Source organism: Cricetulus griseus, chromosome 5 (genome assembly GCF_003668045.3).
Source record: "Cricetulus griseus strain 17A/GY chromosome 5, alternate assembly CriGri-PICRH-1.0, whole genome shotgun sequence".
Taxonomy (NCBI): domain Eukaryota; kingdom Metazoa; phylum Chordata; class Mammalia; order Rodentia; family Cricetidae; genus Cricetulus; species Cricetulus griseus.
In genome coordinates, this window is record NC_048598.1 from 170269318 (window position 1) to 170295257 (window position 25940).

The 25940-nt window shown below is 43.4% G+C and overlaps 1 non-coding gene across 1 annotated transcript; it reads right to left on the reverse strand.

Annotated features, from left to right (window-relative positions):
* Nucleotides 1-5436: 5436 nt before the first annotated feature.
* Nucleotides 5437-5543, reverse strand: LOC113835860. Its single transcript, XR_003485627.1, has one exon. It is a non-coding gene; the product is annotated as a U6 spliceosomal RNA (small nuclear RNA).
* Nucleotides 5544-25940: the final 20397 nt, after the last annotated feature.

Sequence of the window (25940 nt, forward strand, 5' to 3'; positions counted from 1 at the left end):
GTCTGGATCAGTCTTGTACAGGCCTCCTGGACAGCATCTGGGGTCGATGTGCTCTCCCTTGTTCAGGCCAACAGTTCCTGTGGGTTTCTCCATCCTAGTACAGACCCCTTCGTTCTTCATTCCTCCCTCTCTTCAACTAAATTCCCGATTTCGGCTCATTGTATATCTGTGGATGTCTGTCTCTGTTTCCATCAGCCACTGGGTGAGGGCTCTAGTTCCAGGTCAGTCTGCGGCGGCCTGTAGGCTGGGTATCTTTTGCTTTATGTCTATATCCACTTATGAGTGAATACATACTATATTTGTCCTTCTGGTTTGGGGTTACCTCACTTAGGATTGTTTTCTAGTTCTGTCCATTTGCCTGAAAATTTTAGGATGCCATTGTTTTTTAGTGCTGAATAGTACTCCATTGTGTAAATATTCCACATTTTCTTTATCCATTCTTCAGTTGAGGGGCTTCTAAGCAGTTTCCAAGATCTGGCTATTACATACAATGTTGTTATGAACATAGTTGAGCAACTTTCCTTGTGTTGTGAGTGTGCCTCCTTCTGGTATATGCCCAACAGTAGTATTGCAGGGTCTAGAGGTAGATTGATCCCTAATTTTCTGAACTATCGCCATACTGATTTCCACAGCAGCTGTACAAATTTGCACTCGTACCAGCAATGGAGGAGTGTTCCCCTTTCTGCACATCCTCTCCAGAATAAGCTGTCATTGGTGTTTTTGATCTTTGCCATCCTGATCAGTGTAAGGAATCTCAGAGTGGTTTTGATTTGCATTTTCCTGATGACTAAGGATGTTGAACATTTTCTTAAGTGTCTTTCTGCCATTTGAGATTGTTCTACTGAGAATTCTCTATTTAGATCTGTACCCCATTTTTTAATTGAGTTATTGTGTAGTTTGATTCTAGTTTCTTGAGTGCTTTGTAGATTTTGGAGATCAGCCCTCTGTCAGATGTGGGGTTGGTGATGATCTTTTCCCATTCTGTAGGGAGTCATTTTGTCTTGTTCACCGTGTTCTTTGCTTCATAGAAGCTTCTCAGTTTCAGGAGGTCCCATTTTTTAATGGGTCTCAGAGTCTGTGCTACTGGTGTTCTATTTAGAAAGTGGTCTCCTGTCCCTATGTGTTCAAATGTATTTCCCACTTTCTCTTCTATGAGATTCAGTGCAGATAGATTCATATGGAGCTCTTTGATCTATTTGGACTTGAGCTTTGTGCATGGCCATAGATATGGATCTATTTGCATTCTTCTACATGTTGACAGCCAGTTATACCAGCACCATTAGTTGAATATATTTTCTTTTTCAGGTTTTTATATTTTTAGCTTCTTTGTCAAAAATTAGGTGTTCATAGATGTGTGGGTTGATTGGTCCACCTGTCTGTTTTTATGCCAATGCCAAACTGTTTTCATTACTATAGCTCTATAGCAGAGCTTGGAGTCAGGGATGGTGATGCCCCCAGATGATCGTTTATTGTACAGGATAGTTTTGGTTCCTCTGGTTTGTTTTGTTTTGTCTTGTCTTTCCATGTGAAGCTGTGTATTGTTCTTTCAAGGTCTGTGAAGAACTGTTCTGGGAGTTTAATGGAGATTGCATTGAATCTGTAGATAACTTTTGGTAGAATTGCTATTTTTACTATGTTGATCCTACCTATCCAAGAGTATGAGAGATCTTTCCATTTTCTGATATCTTCTTTAATTTCTTTCTTAAAAGACTTGAAGTTCTTGTCACACATGTCTTTTGTTTGTTTGGTTAGAGTTACCCCAAGATATTTTATGTTATTTGTGGCTATTGTAAAGGGTGTTGTTTCTCTGATTTCTTTCTCAGACTATTTGTCATCTGTATAGAGGAGGGCTACTGATTTTTTTGAGTTAATCTTGTATCCTGCTATTTTACAGAAGGTGTTTATCAGTTCTAGGAGTTCTCTGGTAGAATTTTTGGGGTCGCTTATGTATACTATCATATCATCAGCAAATAGTGACAGTTTGCATTCTTTTCCAATTTGTATCACTTTGATCTCCTTTTGTTGTCTTATTACTATAGCTAGAACTTCAAGTACTATGTTGAATAGATATGGAGAGAGTGGCTTAGCAGTTCTTAAATACTAGAAATATAAGTCCTTTTCATATGATACATTTGAGAAATTCTTCCTTTGGGATTTTATCTCAATGTATGTAAATGTCACTTTTTTAGTTAAATGCACATAATTATGTTTTGTGGGAACCAAAAGAAAAGGGAAATGTATGGCAGACTGCAGAGCAGGAGCAATTTTATTTCAGCTCTTAGCAGCGTTTTTGTTGACCTCTGTAATTTCATAGGTGCCCTTTCGCAAAGTCCAGAAGCAAGCCAGCGTCCCCCAGTAAATAGCCTTGTCTATGCAACTGAAGGTCACCCAGGCCCCCTGCTTTGTCCTTGTATGTTTTGCACATGTGCCTCTGCTGGGTCACTGGCTCCAAGAAATAAATGGGGAGTGACATGTGCTACTAATTTTCTCACCTCGTGGCCTCCCTGTGATCCAGCAAAAACTGAAAGAATGATGCTCCCAGAGGCTTAGCCAATCTTCCTTTCTAAATATAAATGCAGAGACACCAAAAATAGGCAGTGTTGAAGGTGAGTTTCACTGTTCCTGATGCCAGCAGACCAAGGGTAGAAATGTATCTTCCGAAGAGCTGGGAAGGAACAGGTGGCTGTCAACTTCTAACTGGACTTTTGCAAAGAGCAGAGAAACAGTCTAGGAGCTACTGAACAGTTGGAATGTATTTATTTTTAAAAGTTGAGCTAAGTGAAGATTGTATGCAACTAGGCCTTTTATCATCTAATACACATGCATCGAGGCACTTAGTTTTTTGTAACCAGGGTTGAGAGATGAGGGGTGAATCTAAGGAATTAATCTCCCAATCACTGAAAAATCATTGGTAAGTCTGAGACTGAGTGTAGGAGCATTTGCCTGTCAACTTAGCATTTGAAAACTAGACAAGATTAGGAGTTAAAAGACAGCCTGGGTTCAATACACCCACATGTGCACATGCACACACTCATGCACTCACATACACATACACACACACACACACACACACACACACACACACACACACACACACACACACAAACTTATGCACACACCATTTGAACAGCTCAGACTTCACAGTCAATCAAACAAATGTGCTCTGCCCACTCTTGTACTATATATGTTTGACAAATGAATGAGAACTTTTCCTCCTGTTCCCAAGGACCTTAAGGCTGATGGTAATAGTGTAGGAATTCAAGTGAGGACAGAGAAAAGAGGAGCAAGCTCTTAAACATTCATTCTCATAGGTAGACAGAACCAGGAGTACAGCCAATGGGTTGAGGCTTAGGCCAGGATCTGTCAACACCTGACTTCACAAGATGCATCTGGTGTCAGTAACAACATGTAATCAAGCTCACACAATATACAAGCAAATCTGCAATCAAAAGACCCACATTGACAGAGATAAAGCATGCCTAATTTAGGCAATAGCAGATCTGGAGAACCCAAGTGATGTAACCAGTTACCAGGCAGAAGCAATTCTGTTATCCAATGCAAAAAAAAATGGAGCCATAATAATTATCTGACCTTAATATTAAATAATCTTCCCATCACTTCCTCCCTCTCCACCTTTCAAATAAATACACCCTGAGTCCCCTAACTGCAGACTTGAATAGGCAATATATTCCCCCTTCTGTGGCTTCCTTTATATTATTCATGTCATCTTTAGTAACATTAAGTCTCTCAGTATTTAAGTGCAGAGAGGCATGGGACTTTATAGCAGTGACAACTAGTATTTAACAAGTTGACCCATTGGACATTGTTGGAGAGGCCTACTTGGCAAAATCGACTCACTGGGAGTTATTGGGGACCTCCACTTGGCAAAGCCACAGGGTAATTGACTGTGAATGACTGGTTGTTTTCTGTCTGCTACTTTCTTGGGTACCACTGCTATGCCTCCCTAATGAGAACAGCTGTGGGGTTCTTTCCCCAGCCCTTTGGTGTTGTGTTTTAAACTTGATGGGCACACATATTAGCTGTGGATGGTCAGAAGATAATCCTTAGGATGTATAATTTTTTTTAATATTTTTACCTTTATTCATCTAGTTATGTACAAATTTTCTATATCATGCCCAACTGGTCGAATCCTAGGTTTTTTTATTTTTTATTTTATTCTTTTATCCTTTTATCAGTTCAAATTAGGAACAAGCTTGTTTCACATGTCAATCCCTTCTCCCTCTCCCTCCCCTGCCCCCCAACATCCCACCTGCCCCTAGCCATGCCCCCTCCACTCCCCAGCAGGGTAAGGCCCTCAAAAGGGGCTCCCCAAAGTCTACCACATCATCCTGGGCCAGGCCTAGGCCCTTCCCCATGTGTCCAGGCCAAGAGAGCATCCCTTCACATGGGATGGGCCCTCAAAATCCCTTCTTTTTTTTTAAGACCTTACATATTTAATACAGTGCATTACCCCTGTACAAATGGAAAAAAATTAAGTTCAACATTTCTAGACCAATATGGCTGTTAATTTTTGTACAATGCCAACTCAACATGGTAAACTGGGATACTTTTTTCCAAAGTTGACAGCACAGCTAAAGTTTCCAAAAATTCAAATATATATATATATATATATATATATATATATATACCAATAATAGCAGTATGTTAAGCATCAATAGCAGCAACAACTTTTTCAGGTTCTGCAGTCATTTGAACAAAATTGTAGAGACATCCAGCACACTCCATTTTTTTTTAAAAAAAAAAGTAAAAAACAAAATCCCAGAAAACAGCACAGTTCTGTTACTCTTGTGGTACCTGGCACCATATTTTTTTTAATTAGCTTCTCAATCATCATCTGGAAGGAAACCATTCTGAGCAACATCATTAAAAACAGCTCTGATAAGCACAGTCACTACTATGTATCATAAAGCAGGTCCACATATGAGTGAGTACATATCATGTTTGTCTTTTTGTGACTGGGTTACCTCGCTCAGGATGGTTTCTTCCAGTTCCATCCATTTTCCTGCAAATTTCAAGATTCCATTGTTTTTTTCTGCTGAGTAGTACTCCATTGTGTAAATGTACCACATTTTCTGTATCCATTCTTCAGTTGAAGGGCATCTAGGCTGCTTCCAGTTTCTGGCTATTACAAACAGTGTTTCTATGAACATGGTTGAACAGATGTCCTTGTTGTATGAATGTGCTTCTTTTGGGTATATGCCTAAGAGTGGATTTGCTGGATCTTGTGGTTGACTCATTCCCATTTTCTTGACGAGTCGCCATACTTATTTCCAAAGTGGCTGTACAAGTTGGCACTCCCACCAGCAGTGAAGGAATGTTCCTCTTTCTCGGCATCCTCTCCAGCATAAACTGTCATTGATATTTTTGATTTTAGCCATTCTGACAGGAATAAGATGGTATCTCAGAGTTGTTTTGAAAAATATGGAACACTTCACAAATTTGCGTGTCATCCTTGCGCAGGGGCCATGCTAATCTTCTCTGTATCGTTCCAATTTTAGTATATGTGCTGCCGAAGTGAGCAAGGTTGTATAATTTTTACTGAATAGAAATAATACTAGGATATTTTACATTACTCAGATTGACATAGAATTGTCAGTCACAAAGACAGCCTTTTACATAGACAGCTACTTGAGACTTCTGAGCAGGTCCAAGCAGGCTGGTTGCCTCTAGAGGCAGTATCTGGTTGCCCTGAGACAAATACATGAGGTCATTTTCTCAGGTTGTTTCACTGATTCAAGGTCAGAGTTTGAAGCAATTTAATCTGCTAGGTTCAACCAACTGTTTCCTTACTTTCTGGGAACCCTCACAAACTTAGAGCTACATGCTAACTGTTCTTGGGATTGCTTCCTGGATAGCTCAAGGTTTGGCCTATGGAATTAATCACTTCTTGCGGGCTTCAAAATCAGACCTTCTAGGCTCGATTTGACACCAGCCTTTTGGAGTTAGTTGTTTATATACCCAAGTCTCTGCTCATAGAGACTTTTGGATCCTTCAAGTTGATGAAGACAAGGAACATCTCATAGAATCTGGGGTCAGAGGATCTATGAATTCTAGTATTCTATTTCAAACCTCGTAGACTTAATAAATGATCTGTAATGAGTCTGGTCTGGGTTCTCTGGAAGTAGAATCTGAGGAATGAAGACTGTGTGTGGCCACTCATATGGGAATAACTCCTCAGGAGTAGGAGCACGGGAAGAGAGGTGAAATGGGGACAGAAGAAGAGCCATGCAACGGAATACTGGTGGGCTGGCCATCACTATAAGAACAGCCTATTTGGCCTTAGAGGAAGCCTACCAAAAGGGTCTCAGATGACTGTCGAAAGCATTATCTGTTGGCCCATTTCCAAACTGTGTGATATGTAAGCTTCCAGTGCATGTCATAAGTCTACATGGAAGGTATCAGAGCCATCCCAGGACAGGAAGCAGGAGTGTGGAGCGCCAGGTACTACTCAATTGTCCCTAAGAAGCTCAGCAAACGTACATAGAGCAATTTGATGATACAGTGACTGAAGCAAGAAAAGGGATCAGGAGGTTTCAAAACTGAAATATTCTGATGTCCTCATCTGCAAACCAGAGATTATAGTAATGCTGGCTGCTGTTATGATTTCAACATGAAATAATGCCCCCCCAAACCCACACTATTACTTGGCCCCCGGCTCATGGTTCTATTGAGATGCAACTGAATCCTGAGCTTGTCAACCTTATCAGTGGAGTGATCCACTGATGAGTACATAGTTTGATTGACTATTAGAGGTGGAGCCCAAGTGGAGAAGCAGGTCACTGGGGTTTGCTTTGAAGGGCTGCCTTGTACCCTGTCCCTTCTTGGTTCTTTCTCTACTGCCTGGTCACCAGCAGGTGAGCTGCTTTTCTTCTGAAGCACATTTTGGGCATGATGTGCTGTGGTGCAGAAACATACAGCCAGGGGCTGTGGACCAAAACTTCTGAATCCATTATGAATCCATCCTCTTTAAGTTGTTATGATGGCTATTTTGGGTTGTCAGCTTGAACTATATCTGGAATTAACTAAAACCCAAGTAGCTGGGTATTCCTGTGAAGTATTTTTTGTAATTAAATAACTTGAAGTGGGAAGAGCCACCTTTAATCTGTGTCACCCCTTTTGCTGACAGCCTGTATGAAGGACATGAAAGAAGGAAGCTGCCTCCTCCCTCTCCCCACCCCCCTGCCTGCTTGTTCCCACTATTGAGTTCGTTCCTTCACTGGCATTAGAGGCTACTTCTTGAGATTCCAGTGTCTAATAAAGACCAACTGAGACATCTAGCCTTATAGATTGAACAACTACTGGATTCTTGGACTTTATGTTGGCAGACAGCCACTGTTGGACCACAGCCTGCAAACCATTCCATTCTAATAACCTTCAGGAAAGAAAAAAGAGACATCAAAAATCTAACAACTGGTACCAATCTTAGTCTCCAACCCCACCCCACCCCTGTCCCATTAACTAATCTAATTATGGCTGGGCCAATTATCCTTTTACTCCTAGCACTCACTATAGGACCCTAATTGCTCAACTGCCTACCTAATTATGTAAGACAGAGAAGAAATTCTGTAAAACTATCAATGCTAAGAAGACAATATAACCCCTGCCCCCAGATGAGCCCACAGTCTGTTCCTTGAGAAAACCCTTAATAATACAGTTGTTTAAGTCAGATATGGTGTTATAGCAGTGGAAAGAGATTAATGAGCCTCTTAGGCTCTGTTGTAGGGTGTCCACCAGAGGAAACTACCCAGACACAGGGTCAAGCCAATAGAAAGTCTTTGTTAGCCAGGGACTGTGCTGGGTGTTTATAATCCCAGTGTAGCCCTAAGTCTTTCTGAGAGTGGGCTTTTAAGCAACACCCCATATCCTGTTTTGACACACCTCAGTTAGCAAGAACAATTAGCCAGAAGCAAAACCACAGAAGCAAAAAAGCAAGGTTAATACATTTAGAGATTTTTCCATAACTATGGACTTTGCTAGATTAGGTCTTGTTTTTCTTTTGGTGTGTGGGGCTGCCTACAAGCTAGCTTCATGACCTGAATGGTACTTCTATCATGGTGTCAGTTGTGCTAAGTTTTGGGGACCTCTTGTAGTCCCCACTGGTTTTATGGGCATGAGTCAAATTGTGGACTCATCAGGGGGTAGGAGAGTATATTGTCTTCTAACATTAGTAGTTTAACAGAGTTTTTTTTTTAAAGATTTATTTCTTTATTATGTATACAACATTCTGCCTCCACATGTTCCTGCACACCAGAAGAAGGCACCATATCTCACTACAGATGGTTGTGAGCCACCATGTGGTTGCTGGGAATTGAACTCAGGACCTCTGGAAGAACAGCCAGTGCTCTTAATCTCTGAGCCATCTCTCCAGCCCACTTAACAGAATTTATTTTCTGTATTACATAGCACCCGATGTAGGCAGTTGAGCAATTAGAGTCCTATAGTAAAGCTAGGAGTAAAAGGGTAATTGGCCCCACCTTCACCATAAGTAGAGTTGTTAACCAGGAAGACTACAAGAACAAAGATTGGCACCAGCGGTTACATTTCTGGTATCTCTTTTTGCTTTCCTGAAGGTTATTTCTGACCATTGCTAAACTTTCTCTAATTATCCCCGATTGATTGGCATAGGAGCAACAAATTTCTCCCAGTTCTATAGAAAGACCTCCTTGTCACAGAACATTGTTGAAGAACAACCTCGGCTAAGGAGTCTAATTGTGCTTCCAGACAGAAAGCAGATTTTTCTTGATGGCCTAGGTCTGTCTACTTGAGCATGGAGTTCCTTAAGATATTTATTCCCCAAAACTAGAGAGGAAGTTTCAACTGCAGCAGACTCCAAAATACCCACCCCACTAATAGGGGAATGAGAATGGGGATGGCTTGTCATGGTGGGCATGAGAACTCACACACAAATGTGTGCATTCAACACACATGCATACACACACACACACACACACACACACACACACACACACACACACACACACACACACACAGAGCAGAACATAAGCTATAGAAAACGCAAAGCAAGGCAAATTGCATCCTGTCATAAATAATAAAGCAGACACACTGCATTGATGAGTCAATGGTCACCTGCAATGTGGATTAATTGAAGCTCAGCAGTGCCAGCCCATTTCATTACAACCTGGGTGTGGCTGTTTGAATGGATTTGGCTAATATGATCCCAGGAGGTATGGCCTTGTTGGTGGAAGTATGTCACTGTGTGGGTAGGCTTCGAGGTCTCTTACTCTCAAGCTATACCCAGGATGGACACCGGCTCCTTCGGCAGCCAGTGGATCAAGATATAGAACTCTCAGCTACTTCTCCAGCACCATGTCTTCTGGCACACTGCCGTGTCCCACCATGATGATGATGAACTAAACCTCTGAACTGTAAGTGAGCCACCACAATTAAATGTTTTCCTTTATAAGAGTTGTGTTCATGGCATCTCTTCACAGCAATAGAAGCCCCAAGACACTGATGTTAGGCAGAGACAGGCATGTCCTGGCAAAAGGGGTCATGAGGATGACAAATGAGAAAGTTCACCATAAGAAAATAGTTATTGATGTGATCAAGAGGTTCACAAAGGGGCTCTTGGAGTGCAGAAAACAGAAATGGAGGTGCTGAGTTAGCCTGTAGAGGAAAAAGCTTTCTCCAGAGATGCCTCCTTAGAGGCCTGGTATGATCGAGCATCCCAGGCAGGGAATAGCCTGGGCACAGGTGTGCGGGAGGCTGGAGCAACAGGAGTGTGGAGAGAGGTGATGAAAGGTGAAGCTGTCATGACAGAATGTGGGAGTGTAACCCTAAAGAGCCATCATGGTTGAAGCCCCAGGAAAACGTTGAGTGATAAGGTGGTGCCCTTTGTTTAGAAGGTCTGCTCTGACTGTGGGGTGAGAGATCACCAGGAGGTGGACAAGTGGGGCCACAGAGGGTAGATTTGGAACTGTAAGTGTCCAGGAAGAAGTGCTAATGACCTTAACAGTATAGTCACAATAGAGAGGAGGTGATGGATTTTCAAGGGCACCAACTGTCAGTACCATTTGTTTGACTGTGGAAGCAAGGAAGACAAGGCTAACAGGAATGAACATTTCTGCCTCAGGTGACCAGGCACATGGCCATGCCATGTGCTGAGGAAAGGGAGAGCTTCTTTGAAGAAACAGCCAAGTTGGAAGGAGAATAGAAACATATTTGTGGAGTCATTTGCTTGGAATGACATGTTTTTCTATTGATTTTGGAATCTGAGATCCTTTGCATAAAAGGAAGTAGTATCCTCAGGTCCCTGAGGGATGCCCACAAAAGGTACAGGCAAAGGGACCCCTGGCCCAGGAAGAATGAGTGAAGCTGTCTTGGGGTACACTTGCCTGGAGAAAGGAGCACCTGTACTAGGTTTCCCCAATAGCATTTCCAACCCCCTACCCCAGAATCATGATCATCTGATCTGCATTCATTATGTCCCTCAACCTCCAGTTGCCAGCTAGAATCCCCCAGCAGGGGACATTTTCAGGGGATGGAAAGGGGAATGTTTTTCTCCATTGCCTTCCTTCCAGCTGGCTGTTGAAAGATTCCTTTTACTGAAAGACAAAGCTCCCACAGCTACAGTTCCTCTTGGAATTCAAGAGAGTTGCCTCCTCATGCCTCTTGGGTGTGGAGGGCTCTGATGATGATCCCTCACTGTTTCTGGCTTTAGGTTACCACCATTCCTCATGGGTTTCTCAAAATACTGTCACATCTCTTACCCTGACCTCAGGTATTCAGTATGAGTGTGCCCCATTTCCTATCAGAACAAGAACACTATTCCAGCCAGCATTAGCTCCTGTCCTCACCCACTTAACTGTATGTCTGCTATGGGGAAGCCAGTTTTCAGTTCTCCTGAAGGTGCTGGGGCTATAGACTATAATTCAGGCACCTTCATCCACCCAGAAAATGCAGCCTGGCTTCTGAGTCTGGCACAGAGACGGGGCTGGAAAGGAAGAAAGTGTAAAGGAGACACGGGAGCCAGTAAACCCTGCAGAGAAGACCCAGGACCAGCAATATGGACACCTTTTCTTGTGGGCTTGTTTGGGAATTGGGAATCCAACACTCACATGATGGAGTCAAGACAGACGGACAGATGTCAGTGCTGATTCCTGGGATGGGCTTCTCTCTTTTAGTCATTCCCTTTCAGGTTCGAGTATTCACATCTCCCTTACCTTTGAGCCATATGAAACTCCTCATCTTCTTTAGCCCAAGAATTGAGTACAACAGAATATCTTCCTTAAAATCTCAAGTAAACAGGGTGTTATGGAAGCCTCTATGCTACACAAGTAGAAAAGTAATAGTTTAAGTGTGCACATCTAGCTATTCAAATCTAATTTGCTCATTTAGTCACTTTTTTATTAACTCAACAAATATCTGTCAAGTACTAAGACTGCATCATTTTTTCTCTCTTCCTAAAGGAGGAGGGTTGAAGCAAGGATACATGAGGTAGACTGATGCACAGCTAGCAGAATCAAAGTCAGTAAAGTGCAGGTAGAAGAGAGGTGAGATGGGTCCTGGTCAGCCTGCCCCAGCCAAGCCCCCTTGGCCAGGCCACACTCTCAACTCCTAGTCACACACACTCTGCAAACTGGGGCCAGCAGCTTCACAGTTCTGATGTTTGCCCGGCTGCAAGTACAAAATCCCTGGGTCTTGGCAAACACAAGCAAAGCTGGGAGGAGCCGTGGAGCCTGTGAGCCTGCTCCCCAGTGCTTCTGCCCTTGGTAATGAAGAGAAGCCTGGCTTCCCACCAAGAATGCGTTCTATCCTTTATTGTCCCATTTGGAGTTGCTGATGGGTAGGGCACTGTCAAGAGGGGCTCTAACATCTCAAATTTACATTCTGCATATGTGAAGCCTTCATAATAGAAAGTTACTTGCTTTCAAGCAGCATATATGATATTAAGTTTAAAAGGATCATTATAGGACTTTACATCCTGGGGAAATTTTAATGACCAAATTCTTTTACTGATTGAAAAGTTGATACAGAAATGAGAGCAGTCAGGGCCCTGGTGCATCGTAGGCCCTTACCAGTCCCTCTCCCACTAAGGACCTCCAACCCTGAGAGCCAGCGGGGAGCAGCAAGATGCTGAGATGGTCTAATTTAAATGATATAATTCACTCATGCTTCTGATAGCTATGTCAAATGGTGGAATATTAACCTCTTCCTTGCCTCTCTAGGAAAAAGTGAGGCTGGCAGAGTGCAACCCATAGAAATCTGCTTTCCAATTTTGTCTTATTTTTGACTCACATCCATACAGACCTGTCTTTTAAATTCTCCTCTGGCCATCCTTTGTAACAATAAATCTTTACTCCAAGGCCACCCGAGCCCTGCCACCACGTGGGCGCTTCCCTCCAGGCCACCTGAGTTCTGCCCACCACCACGTTAAGGAACCAAGTAACATACAGAGACTTATATTAAGTACAAATGCTAATTGGCCAGTGACTAGGATTTCTCATCTGCTAGCTCAGTCTTAATTATCATAAATCTATATATTTTATAAGACTTATCTTGTCCGGGACTCCTTCACCTGGTGCCCTCTCTTGCCGTCGGATCATATGGAGACTCCAGAGCAGAGACCAGGAGGAAGAGCAAGAGAAAAAGGATGACTTCCTTCTTGTCCTTGCTTATATATGAGTCTGCCTGCGATGACACTTCCTGCCTAGATCACAGACTTCTTTACTGCATTTCCCAGAATCCTCCTCAACTCCTAGTCCTGCCTAACTTGCTGCCTCATTGGCCAAACATTACTTTATTCAACAATCAGTAAGATGAACAGACACAGAAGGACCTCCCCATCAATCCTTTCTGCCTCTTTATTCATGAATTTGTTACATTATTAATTCATTACTTTGCAGGTTGAAGCTAGTTATGACTCCTTCCTTCTCTGATGAGACATAAATGGGAGCTTGGGGATGCTGGGTCATGTTGGGGGGGAATGTTCCATGAAACTACATTCTGGAGTGGTGAAGCCTCGTAGGAAGGACAGGTGTCACTGTGGGCACTAGGTATCATGGTGATGGCCCAGGACTAGGGTGGAGGAGGGCTGGTCCTGATGGAACTTGGAAAATGGCATAATGCCAGTCACTCTGATGTTTTCACCTAGTTCCCAGAGACCTGTGCTTAAATGATGAGGTAAGATGTCATATTAAACAAGTATTCGTGGAAAGAGTGTGTCACTAGAACACCCCAGATTGCAGATGGTATCAGCTGTTATGTGATTTCTTTTTTATTCTTTTGGCTTTTGCGGGGCCCACTACCCAGCTCCCAAATAAATTACACACAGAGGGTTATTTTTAGTTATAAATGCCCAGGACTTAGTTTGGCTTGTTTCTTGCCAGCTTTTCTTAACTTAAATTATCCCATCTACCTTTTGCCTCTGGGCTTTTACCTTTTCCTAGTTCTTTCTTTCTTTCTTACTCTGTGGCTGGCTATGTGGATGTGTAGCTAGCCAGTCATCCCCTTCTCCTTGTACTCTTGCTCCTCTCTTCCTCCTCCTCCTCCTCCTATATATTCTCTCTGCCTTCCATCCCTTCCTATCTTTGCTCCTGCCTCAATATTGGCCATTTGGTTCTTTATTAGGCCATTGGGTGTTTTAAACAGGCAAAGAATCACAGCTTCACAGAGTTAAACAAATGCAGCATAAACAAAAGCCACACACCTTAAAATAATATTCTACTACAACCAGCTCTAGAAGCTAGACCAGGGTTGGCATACTTGACACTGGGCAGGTACAGCTTTGGCATAGTCAGGCACAAGTGTGGAGCCAGGCTTTCAAAGCAGTGTTTTGGATCCCAGAAGCAATGGAGACAGATGTTCTGTAAGAAGCCGGTGAAGCCAGTGGCTGATGGAAACAGAGACAGACATCCACAGATATACAATGAGCCGAAATCGGGAATTTAGTTGAAGAGAGGGAGGAATGAAGAGCGAAGGGGTCTGTACCAGGTTGGAGAAACCCACAGGAACAGTTGGCCTGAACAAGGGAGAGCACATTGACCCCAGATGCTGTCCAGGAGGCCAGTACAAGACTGATCCAGACCCCTGAACATGGATGTCAATAAGGAGGCCTCTGCACTCCAGGGAGCCTCTGGTAGTGGATTAGTATTTTTCCCTGGTGCAAGAAGGGACTTTGAGAGCCCATCCCACGTGAAGGGTTACACTCTGGCCCTGGACACATGGGGAAGGGCCCAGGACCAGCATAGGAAGACTTGGTGGACTTTGCAGAGCCCCCGTTGAGGGCCCTACCCTGCCTGGGGAGTGGTGGGTGGATGGGGTGGGGGTGGGCTGGGGGTGGGGGAGGAAGTTTGGGGGTGAGGGGAGGGAGAGGGAGAAGGGACTTGAAATGAGCTTGTTCCCTAACTAGAACTAATAAAATAAAATAAAATTTAAAAAAAGCCGGTGAAGGAGAAGGCCACAGGCGCCAAAGCAGCAGCAGTGAGATAAGACTGGTGCACAAAGTAAAAAGCCAAGAGAGACTGGAACTAGATAGACCCTACTGATAGGCACTGCTACAGTTAGAATGTCCAGTGCAGACTGAAAGAAGAGCTGGTCTGGTCTGGGAAAGCCAGGTGCAGCCCTACCCCTGAGACACCCTCCTATTCCTACAGAGGCCTAACCTCATTCTGCTCTGTGAAGTCCTCTTGGCCCCTTCACAAGTTCAACTGCTGTCATTAAACATCTCCAAGAATTACCAAAATGCTCTCAGGGTTCCTAGAGCTGGAGCCAGAATTGGACAAAGGAAACAGAACAGAGACCCACGAGGACAGCAAGATGTAGCAGGGTATTTAGGCAAAACTGTAAGGAAGGTTTGGGGGCCAGAGGTCAGCATATGCCTTTGGATACTTTGAGGGAAAATGGGTGAGAGGAAAGAGAAGATGAAGCAGCATCCCATGTGTGCTTTGCCGGTTCTGTTTCCACACACAGTGGTCCTCAAAGTGGGAGGGTTAATCCCAGGACCCCTGCAGAAAACAAACCTTCAGATTTACTTACATTGCTTATATCAAAGACCTACAACTTTAAATCATCTCAGACTCTTTTCATCCTTCCCAACAGGGTAAATACTATGAAAATAGTTGTAATCTATATTGTTCAGAAAGTATGGCAGGAAAAGTTTTAAAACCCATCTCTATCCAGGGCAGACTACAATTAAAACAAATAAAAAAAAAAAAAAAAACCCTTTCTCATCCATGGGAGGTTGGATCGAGGATACAGAATCAATGAACACAGAGCCAAACTGAATAACCTGTTTTATTCTATAAAAGCTTTCTAGAGACACATCTTAGTTCTTAGTTATGTTTTACAAGGAAGGAAACTAAGGATTACATGATGCAGGTGATTTATCCATGGTGACCTGAACAGTAACAACAGGCTTGAAACAAACATTTGAGAGCATCAAATCCCATGCCCATCCTGTTCCATATATATATATACTTTTACCTGTAGGTATCTTAAGATTTTATATTTTTAATTTATGTGTGTGTGTCTGTGTGTGTGTGTGTGTGTGTGTGTGTGTGTGTGTGTGTGTTATAGTGTCAACTGAGCACAGAGGAGAAGATTCTCTAGACTTGGAATAACAGTTGTGAGCCACCTGACAGGGGTGGTGGGAACTGAACTCTCCAAGAACAGTAGGAGCTCTTAACCATTGAGCCACCTCTCCATCCCCAGCCTGTAGACATCTTAACAAAGGCAGCACCTAGAAATTTCCTGGTTCTGTTCTCAGTATTGTACAGATATTAACTCAATTAATAGTCATATCAACCCTGGGAGAGTGGCAGTATTATTACTGTTAGCAGATGAAAAGTTGGACAGACAACTACTGCACAAGGTCATGTACCTGGTGGCAGAGCCAGCTGCCTGGCTAAGAACCAACTCTTCTCATCATCCTTCTATTAATGGAAGGTCCATTACTAAGTGCTCATTTCTTGCCAGGAACTGCTGGTACTCTTTGGAGTGCATTGGATTAACTCAGTCAGTTCATGAGGTCTGGGAAAGGGGAGTGTGGGAGTGTGTAGACATGCCAGTAATATAATATGGTGGCTCAAATCCAAGTGTAGGCTCTAAGACAAGCCCTATTTTACCAGTCTCGTGACTTTGGGTAAGTCATTGAGCCTCTCAGTGGTCATTCCTTCATCTGTAAAAAGGAAATCATGATTGTAGAGCTTGGGAGGGTCAGGGTAAAGACCCCTCTGCCTACACATGCATGAAGCACTTTGTAGAGGCTGGTTGGCCTCTTTAATGATCTTTTTTAATGATGTATGTTGAGACAGGCTTCACTTTCAGTGCAGGGATATGGATGTGGCCTGATGGAGTTCTGCAGCTTGATTCCTGAACATCTCATTAATGAACATTAATTTCTCAGAGCTCTACTAGCTCAAGATCTGACTGCTTGGAGAGCAATCACTTGGTCAGTTAGGTACCAGAGAGATGTTTGGCACTCAGATAAGAAATGAAAAAAACAATAACTAGGCTGCAAGATGACAGAGAAAAATTTTCACATGAGCTTCGTTAGGAGCTCAGACCTAACCATCTACAAATTAGAGCCTCTGGTATTTAGCAACCCATCTACAGTCTAAGGCTACTGGACATGGCAAGAAGTAACAAATGAATCTATAGTACCAAGATGACTGAAAAGCCACAAGGGTTGTGACGGAGCAGTCCTCTCAGGCCATCAGGAAGCAGGAGACCAATGAGGAGGAAGCTGGTAAACTGTGGGCTGGGGCTGGTGTACCAAGCTCACGACCCAAGTCTTATGCTTGCTCACCACTGTCTGTGGTGGTTTGGATGAAAATGGATCCCATAGGTTCATAGGAAGTGACACTATTAGGACTATTAGGATGTGTGGCCTTGTTGGAGTAGGTGTGGTCTTGTTGGAAGAAGTGTGTCACTGGGGGTAGGATTTGACCTTTTGAATGTTCAATCCAGACCCATTATTTCTCCCTATTCCTGCTCCTGGGAGTCTAGATGTAGAACTCTCAGTTCCTTCTCCAGCACCTTGTCTGACCTCATGCCACCATGCTCCCTGCCATGATGATAATGGACTAAACCTCTAAACTCTAAGCCAGCCCCAATTAGATGCTTTCCTTTATAAGACTTGCTGTGGTCATGCTGCCTCTTCACAGCAACAGAGCACTGACTAGGATAGCTTCCTTCTCAGGGACAAGCAGCTTGCAGCTTGTGTTGCTGATGCTTCCTATTGGAAAACACTGAGATCTGGCTCAGGGCTAGGGCTTCTGTTAGGCTTTTCAAGGCCTACAAAACCGTTACTAAGAACTCACTTGATGTAGTCAGAAACAGGTCCCAGGGGTTGAAACCATGTGGACAAATGCTGGTCTGTATGATCAGCATCCACATACCAGGAGGCATGTCTGCTAAGGCAGCCCTTTTTATACTACAAGAATCAGATGACAAGGCTAAGTGGTACAATAGCCTCTACGCCCTGGGTCTCACACCCATACCTGAGCAGCCCTTTGTATACAGTATTTCCTTTGCTCGTAAGTGTCACAATCTCTATCAGGTAGCTTAAAACAAAACAACAACAACCAAACTATGGCTCATGGGTGGCACCAGAATTACCTAGATTGACATATCAAGGCAATCACTATGAAAAGGTGGCTGGTGCGAAGGTGTGACATGTGCTGGAGCATGTAGGAAAGCATGTTTTCTCTTTATCAGAGAATAAGGGAGCCACTGAAGGGCTCAGGCATGTCAGGCTTGCCATGTGAAGGTTTATTTTGGCAGCTGACTGGAGAATGAAATGAAGGGAAATAAGCTGTGAATCCAGTGTGTGGACCTGGTGAGGGGAGAAGGTGATACACTGAGGTGAGTGGGTTTTAAAAATATTTTTAAAAGAAAGAGTTTGGTTGTAGCCTCTGGCTCACCCCTGCACACTCCAGGAAGCCCCATTCCCATCTCCCTCTCTCTCCAAACCCCTCCTATGCAGAGTCTCTGAATAAAGGAAAGGCACCAAAAGCCTAGTTCCAAATCCCTGACCTACTGCAGCCTCCTCCCCTGAAGTTGCCAGTTGCCCCCCCCCAAGCATGTAGCTTTTGACCATACTTGGACACAAACCCAGCTTGTGGTGGGTTCGTCATCATCCTCACCTACAACCTATATAATCTCCCTGCTTTGGTTCAGGCATGTGACTTCTCTGGCCTCAATCTCTGGGACCAGAGAACCTGTCTGGGAGTTGCTTTGCTCAACATACCTGTTGCTATACTTTTTCAATTTGGCTTCATCTGACTTACAACATCAGTGGAGAAATTTATGGGAGTAGGGGGGAAGAAAATCTATTAGAAAGGTCTGCTCTCATGCAAAGGGCTCTGACAAATGGTGCATCTTCTTTTTACCAAGTTTTCCAGAGACTGGGATAGATTGCAAAGCCACACAACAAAGAGACAGGAAGAAGCCCTGCAATAATCAAAGAGCAAACTATTCAGGTTCCTAGAATTCTGAGAAAAACTTGATATTTTATTTGAAAATTTCAGAGATACAGTCTAGGCTACAAATAACTAAAACAACTGAGCAAATTGAAACCCTTGCAAAGCAATCAGCCCAGAAATTCCAAAAGCCATAACAGCTTCCTGATCTTTCCCTGTCAAGAATTCCTAGAGCAGAGCCTCAGGGTCCTTGAACACAAGCTGTAAACCCATAGAGGACTCGCCCATCCCTTCCTGTCCATAAGATCCATTGTCGAAATCCCCTGTGCTGCCAGCAATGAACCATCTAGGTCGAAGTCAACTGAGCTGCAGTAATAACAGATTTATGAGTAAAGAGTAGGAACATCAAACGGACTTGGCTGAGGGTCTAGTGAGTGAGCAAACTGACAGTCAACTGGTGCCAGGTGTTGACGTGCGAGTACAGAGCCCTTCTTGGAAAACAGGGAGAAAATGCATAGCAGTGAAGCCAAGTAGCTAGAGAAGTATTCCCTTGAGGAGACGGAATACCCAGATGGAGAGGTGGGGATGAGCACAGGCATTTTTCAGAGGGCTGGGAAGTTATAAGACTGTTATCCAGATAGTTCAGGCTCCAGAATAGAGGTTAGGGTCCCTCAGTAGCTCCTCAATCTCAGCTGAATGCTGATTGCATCAAATCATCCTGCCCTGGGAATGCTTCTTTCTGTTCCCATATCAGGGATGTTGGGTTCCTAGTCAGATATCAGGAACTCACCCTCATCACCTGACTGCCTTTCCCATAAAGCATCTGTCACGCTCAGAAACAGGACTTTGATTCAGCTTCTTTGTTTTTGATCTCATGTCCTGGGATATTCCCATGTGTGTGAAGCAGTACATATTCCACAGCCTATCACAGTGCCACCCTGGTAAGCACTCAGTCTCTCCCTAAATCAATCCTGTGAGCTGATAAATTAGGACACGGAAGTATTGGAAATGTGATACCCAAGCCAGCAGTTGGGAGATGGGAAATTCAGGCATTCAGTTCTTTCAGTGTTTACGACGCGAACCAACAGTTAGATCAATTTGTTTTGTTGTTAGTATGAGTTACCTTCGACTCTCTCAGGGACTAAAGCATGTGCATGCTTATACAACAAATATAAGAAACAATACATTAGCATAAATGAAGTAATGTAATGTGCTAACACAGTAAGTAATGTGTTACTTAAATGTGTTCAGATTTCAGTGTGATAATCTTTTTTTTCTAAATGTGTGCACTTAGGATCTCTGACAAAATTAGTTATCGAAGAACACTTCCTCGGTGATATGAAAAATAATGTCTTTAAATATCTAATCAAAAGTGTGACAAAGTAAATGACTATTTGCTACTTCATTTTTAGAAATATAAACTTCTGTTCCTTCTGGCTTTCCTAACTCTCCCAACACCTGGAACTTCATGACAATCTGAATAATTCGGAAAGAAATGAATTGTTAGGGATTTTGTTGTTGTTTGGCTTGGGCTTTGATTGCACAAGTGAGATGTCAGATAGAGCTGAGGTTTAATTAGTGCCTGGGGTCTTCCTCTCCAGCATGTTCACAGGGTTTGTGTTGCACTGCATCCACAGCTATGCTGAGATGCACAGCTTCCTGTCATTAGACCAGTGTGACTTTGACCTCATCTAAATTGTCCTCAGCCAACGTGCGGGAGACCAACGGTGCTCTGGGTGGTGAGCCTGCAATTCAGTCAAGAACAACCCAGCAGGAGGAGCTTGGCAAAGTGACGGTTCCGCAAATCCATCCTTGCATAAGGGTCTCTGAAGTGTTTTTCAACAAACACACCTGCTTGAATATGTTCAGATTTCAGTGTGATAATCTTTGTTTTTTCTAAATTCCATATGACCAGTTTACTCTTACCCCAGAGGCAAATCCAGATAAAAGTGAAACTTCACAGGGGCAAGAAGCTCATGGTCATTGCATTCTTGGTGTCATTCTTTTCCTTCCCTCTGCACCAGGACTAGAAATGGACAAAAGAGAGCCCAGTTTGTTTTGCTACTTTGTGGAACAACAACAAGAACTCCTTCAAATTCCCCAAAAAGGTCTTTGGACAAGAGTCCCCTGCATGGCCTTTGTGCTGTGTTAGAGCAGACGGTGCCTGGTGAGCCAACCCACTTTGGGAATTTAGACTCACTCACATCTTCGGAGGTGGCACCAAAGTACAGTGGAAGGAATCAGAGCTGGCTAAACCTCAGCTAACAACATTAACCTACCCCACAGAAGACCAAGCCCATCTCCTGAATAACACGCATCCATTCTAGTGCTACAAGACCACGTGTAATGTGGTCTCTACTGCTGATCTATTTTGACAGATAATTAAGTCACAGATAATTAACAAGATACTTACAGATGCATGAAGTATTTAGAAATGAAACAACATTCTCACAAATATTCTGGAGATTAAAAGCAAGCTTTCAGGGAAAGTTGGGAAAACCTTTTTAAATAAATGATACTAATATCACAATACACTGAACAATGGGATGTGAGGTCTGAGGGGAATTCATAGTTCTAAGTTCTTTTTTATTAAGAAATAATAAAAGTATATCAGAAATAACCTAAGCTAAATAGAGTCAGTTAAATTCAAAGTAGAAGGAATAATAAAGAATGAAACAGAAAACAGTGAGTGAGTGTGTGTGTGTGTCTGTGGACAGGAGTGTTCATGCATGTGTCTCAGTGCGTGTGTGCACGTGTGTGCTTGTGCATGTGGAAGCCTGGACCTAATGTCCCCTGTCTTTCTCAATTGCTTTCAACCTCATTTTTAGAGACAGCGTCTCTCACTTGAACTGGGAGCTCACAATTGGCCAGCCTGGTTGGTCCGAGAGTCCAGGAGCCATCCGTCTCCACCACCCAGCTCTGGGATCACAGGCTCTGCTACTATTTCTGCTCTTGACATCTGTGCTAGGGAGAAGGTCTCCGGTTCCCGTGTTTGTACAAGAAACCATTTACCCTCTGCCACTGAGTCACCTCGACAGCCTCCAAAGCTGTTGCTATTTTTAAAGATGGTTACAATTTGTAAGAATTTTCAAGAGAGAAATGAAAATGAGCTGAAATAAAAGTCAATTTTAGCTTCCACAGATATTTTCAAAACAATAGGGAGATAAGTTGTGACATTTTAGGCCAGAAAATCCGACAACCTTAGTAAAAATGAATCCATCAAAAGAAGTCTTCACAAACCTTAGAGGCAGGAAAATCAGATGTTCAGGGTCATCCACACCTACATAGTGAGTTTGGGGATAGCCTGGAGTACATGAGACTCTGTCACAAATGACAATAGAGAAAGGAGAAAGGGTGAAAGGGAGGAAGGAGAAACCTAATCAAGTCCAGGCCTAGTACAGGCTGGCAAATACACAGGTGTGTGTGTGTGTGTGTGTGTGTGTGTGTGTGTGTGTGTGTGTGATGTGTTGACACATATTTGCACTTGTGTGTGTGAAGGCCAAAGGTCAATGTCTGCTGTCTTCTGTCAATATCTACCTTATTTATCTGTTAGAGACAGGATCTCTTACTGGATCTGGAGCTCACCAATTGTCTACACTGGCTCAACAGTGCATCCAGGGGTTTGCCTGGCTCAACTTCCCTGGCTCTTAGTGTAAGGCTTTTTGGTTGGCTTGGATGGGACAGGTATTCTGGAACTAACTGTAAGCCTTTTGGGCAGCTCGGATGGGACAGGTATCCTGGAACTCGGGAGTCACAGGATACGGAGTGTTACACAGCTCAGTTGGAAAGGTATCCTGGAGCTCTGGAGCCAAGGAATACTGCAGGTCACAGTAAGCTCAGCAATTTACAGCTCTGTTCCAAGGGGGGCTTCCCCAGTGTATCAGCTCTGCTCCGGCAGAAAAGGGCTTCTCCTGCGAAGTTGTTTCGGGTCCAGTCCCCTGGAGTTTAACAACTCTGTTCTGTCAAGGGAATGTTTTCCTAGACAGCAGTGTTACAATGTTGCAGCTTCGCTCAGCCGTTGCTGTTCCGCTGCTCTTCTCTGCCGTTCAGCCCTTCTCTGCTGCTCAGCTCGCAGCAAAGGAAGGTCTTCACCCAAAGCTCCTTCAGGGATCTTTATTCTCTCTCACACACTAATTCCATGCAGACACAGTTTCTCCAGGGGTCAGGGATTGGTCCAATTTGAATCCCTGAACTGATTGGTTAGGTCTCTGTTCAGGGACTGGTTAGTTTTCTGCATGGGTTTAGAGCCAGATTGAGCTCTAGTTTCAGGACCAAAATGTGTTTCATTTGCACTAGTTTCAGAGTCAGGGTACATTTCTTTGGTTCTGGTTGCTGGGTCAAAATGTGTCTCTTTGGCTCTGCTCAGTGTGTGTTTCTTTGGCTAGATCCTTTTCCCTACATTTAGGTTGCTGATATACACTGCAATGCCTGGCTTGTATGTGCTGCTTAGGATCTGAAATTGGGTCCTAATACTTGCAAGGCAAGCACTTTACCCACTGAGAAATTGTCCCAGCTCCCACTACTGGAACACTTTTAAAAAGCCAAATAGCACATATTCAAGCTGTGAGAGTCATACATGTTTAAGTTTAAATATGTGCAACAGACCTTTATGGGAGTTTTGTCAGGAATTTATCACATTTCTTGTCTTAGAGTAAAGTAACTCAAATTCGGGAGGCCCCACAAATGGCTAGTGATTCACACAGTGACCAATCATGTCTTACACATGCAACACATATGAAATGGAAGGGCAGCTGCTGCTGGCTCTGAATGTTTGCTATGTGGTTTTCAGATTTGTAAGAGGCACAGTCTACTCTGACTCTCCAGCAAAGAAGGGAATATGGAAGCTTCTACAGCCAATACACTCTGTGACACACATCTACTCTGTGTAGCATGAATAATAAAAACCCAGCGACAGATATTGGGGTTAACGCTAAAGATTAGAGAAGCAAAGCAGCCAACCACTTGAGGGTTCTCACCTCCACCACTGCTCAGACCAAAAGGGTGATCCAGTCCTCAGACTGCATCTGTCTCTAATAAACCTCAGACTGCACTGGACTCCTGTCCCCTCCCACTTTATATTCCTCTCTAGTGCAGGATTAAAGGCATGGGATTCCAAGTGCTGAGATCACCTTTGTGTGAGCTGTTTCTCTTTTGTAGACTGTATTCTTGTATAGCCCCGGGTGGCCTTGAACTCACAGTGATATGTCTGCCTCTGTCTCCCAAGAGCTGGGATTAAAGGTGTATGCCACCATCTCCCATCCCAGCCCCCAAGGCTAACTAGTGTATCTGCTGGGATTAAAGGTGTATGTCACCACTGCCTGGCCTCTAGCTGATCTTCAAGCAGGCTTTATTTGTTAGATCATAAACAAAACATCACCACAACTCTGTGACACACATCCACTCTATAACACATCCCTTCTGTGATACATGTTGGCTCTGTAACACATGCCCACTCCGTGAAACAAGTCCACTCTGTGAAACATATCCTTGCTATAACTTAAGTCCCTTCTGTGACATACACCCCTTCTGTGACATATACCCCTTCTGTGACACATACCCATTCTGTGACACATGTCCCTTTTGTGACATGCCCATCTACTCTGTGACACATGACTATTCTGTCCCTTCTGTGCAAACTCTGTTAGCAAACTTGGTTGCCTGCCAAAACCTTACTGTAAGAGAAACTGGGAAGTGTAGTATATGAGGCCCGAATGAGAGAAGCTGGCTGACTGTGACCAGACACATGTCTAAGTGTAATATAAGACTCTGTTTTAATGATATTCAGTTCAGTCTGAGTCATACCAGTTCAGTAGACCGAAGTTTCTGTCTCACCCAGTCCCACAGCTATTTGGTCCCAAATAAACACACAGTGGCTTATATTAATTATAAACTGTTTGACCTATGGTGCAGGCTTCTTATTGGCTAGCTCTTTCTTAATTATTATTAATTATTAACCCATTTCTATTAATCTGTGTATCTCCACATGGTCTTGGCTTACCAGTGATGCCCGGGTCTCTTGCTTCCTCCATAGCTACATGGCGTCTCTTTGACTCTGTCTACTATCTTTCTCTATCCCTGTTTGGATTTGCCTGGCTAAATCCTGCCTGTCCATTGGCCAAAACATCCTTATTCACCAACCAATAAGAGAAACATACATTCACAGCATACAAAAGGACATCTGCCATCAAGCCCTTCCAAATTTCTCCCCTTTCTTCCTTAATGACAGAAATTATATAGTTTTGCTAGTGTGTGGCCATTCAGAATAAAGATTTTCAGAACTTCTTATAATAAGAATGTCATATGACTAATTTCTGACTAATAAAATTCATAGGACTCTTGCCAGGAACTTTCCCCTAAAAGATATCCTGTGCACACTTTTATTTCTGGACTCTCGTTTCTTCCTCCTCTCTGAAGTGTGATGTGAAAGCTGGAGCTCTGGCTATTATTTTCATCCTCTAAATAAAGAGCACAGCCTAGAGACAGGAAGGTAGGCAGCTACATGAAGCCAGTTCTCCATAGCCCTCAAAGAGCAGAGTCCCCAGCCTGGCCCTGGAATTCCCACTTCAAAGCTTGTGAGAGAGAAATAAGCTTCCTTAGGGTTTCAGGCAATAATCAAATCCTGACTTTGGGTCTTTCGTCCAAAGATCTAATCTTTTGCTTTTCTTCTTTCTATTTATAGTGTGATGCCAATTTGTTGAAATGTATTCATTAAAACTCATGGGAAGATACTTTTATGTACCAAAATGAGGGGTGAAATGGGAACTATATTCTAATAAAAGTAATAAGCAGTATTTTTTAAGGGCTTGGCTTTCAATTCAGCTTTGTGGACCACCACTATTTTGTGATTTGTTTGTTTGAAAAGTTACATTCTATGCCGGCCATTGGTGTTGCACGCCTTTAATCCCAGCACTCGGGAGGCAGAGGCTGGCAGATCTCTGTGAGTTTGAGGCCAGTCTGGTCTACAGAGCGAGTGCCAGGATACACTCCAAAACTACACAGAGAAACCCTGTCTCGAAAAAAAAAAGTTACATTCTTTTTAGTTATTTATTTAGTTAGTTATGGGAGTACACACACCATGGAGTGCATGTGGCGGTCAGAGGGCAATGTGCATGAGTTCATTCTCTTCTTCTACCGTGAGAGTCATGAGCTTTGAACTCAGGCCCTGAAATCTGGCAGCAGGTACCTGGACCCTCTGAGCCATTCTCTGTGAGTTCAATGGCCATTCTACTTGCATTTTTTTGAAACAGTATTTCCCAGAACATTATATCAGGGACCACAGACCATTGATCCCAGCCTGGGGAAGGTTCTAGATAGGGAATCAGATTTACAAGCTTCCCTATCATGGAAAAGTCTGGCATCTGTAGGCTCCTAGTAGTACATTAAGATGCATAGCTTTGTCGGCCACATGTGTGGCCTCACCACACCCCTGCACAACGCCCACTCCTTTCCCATGAGTTCTCTCACAAAGCCCATGTCCTGGTGAGCCTTCCAACCCACCTATCTGCATTCTCCGTGCCACACCCTACAAACCTGTCT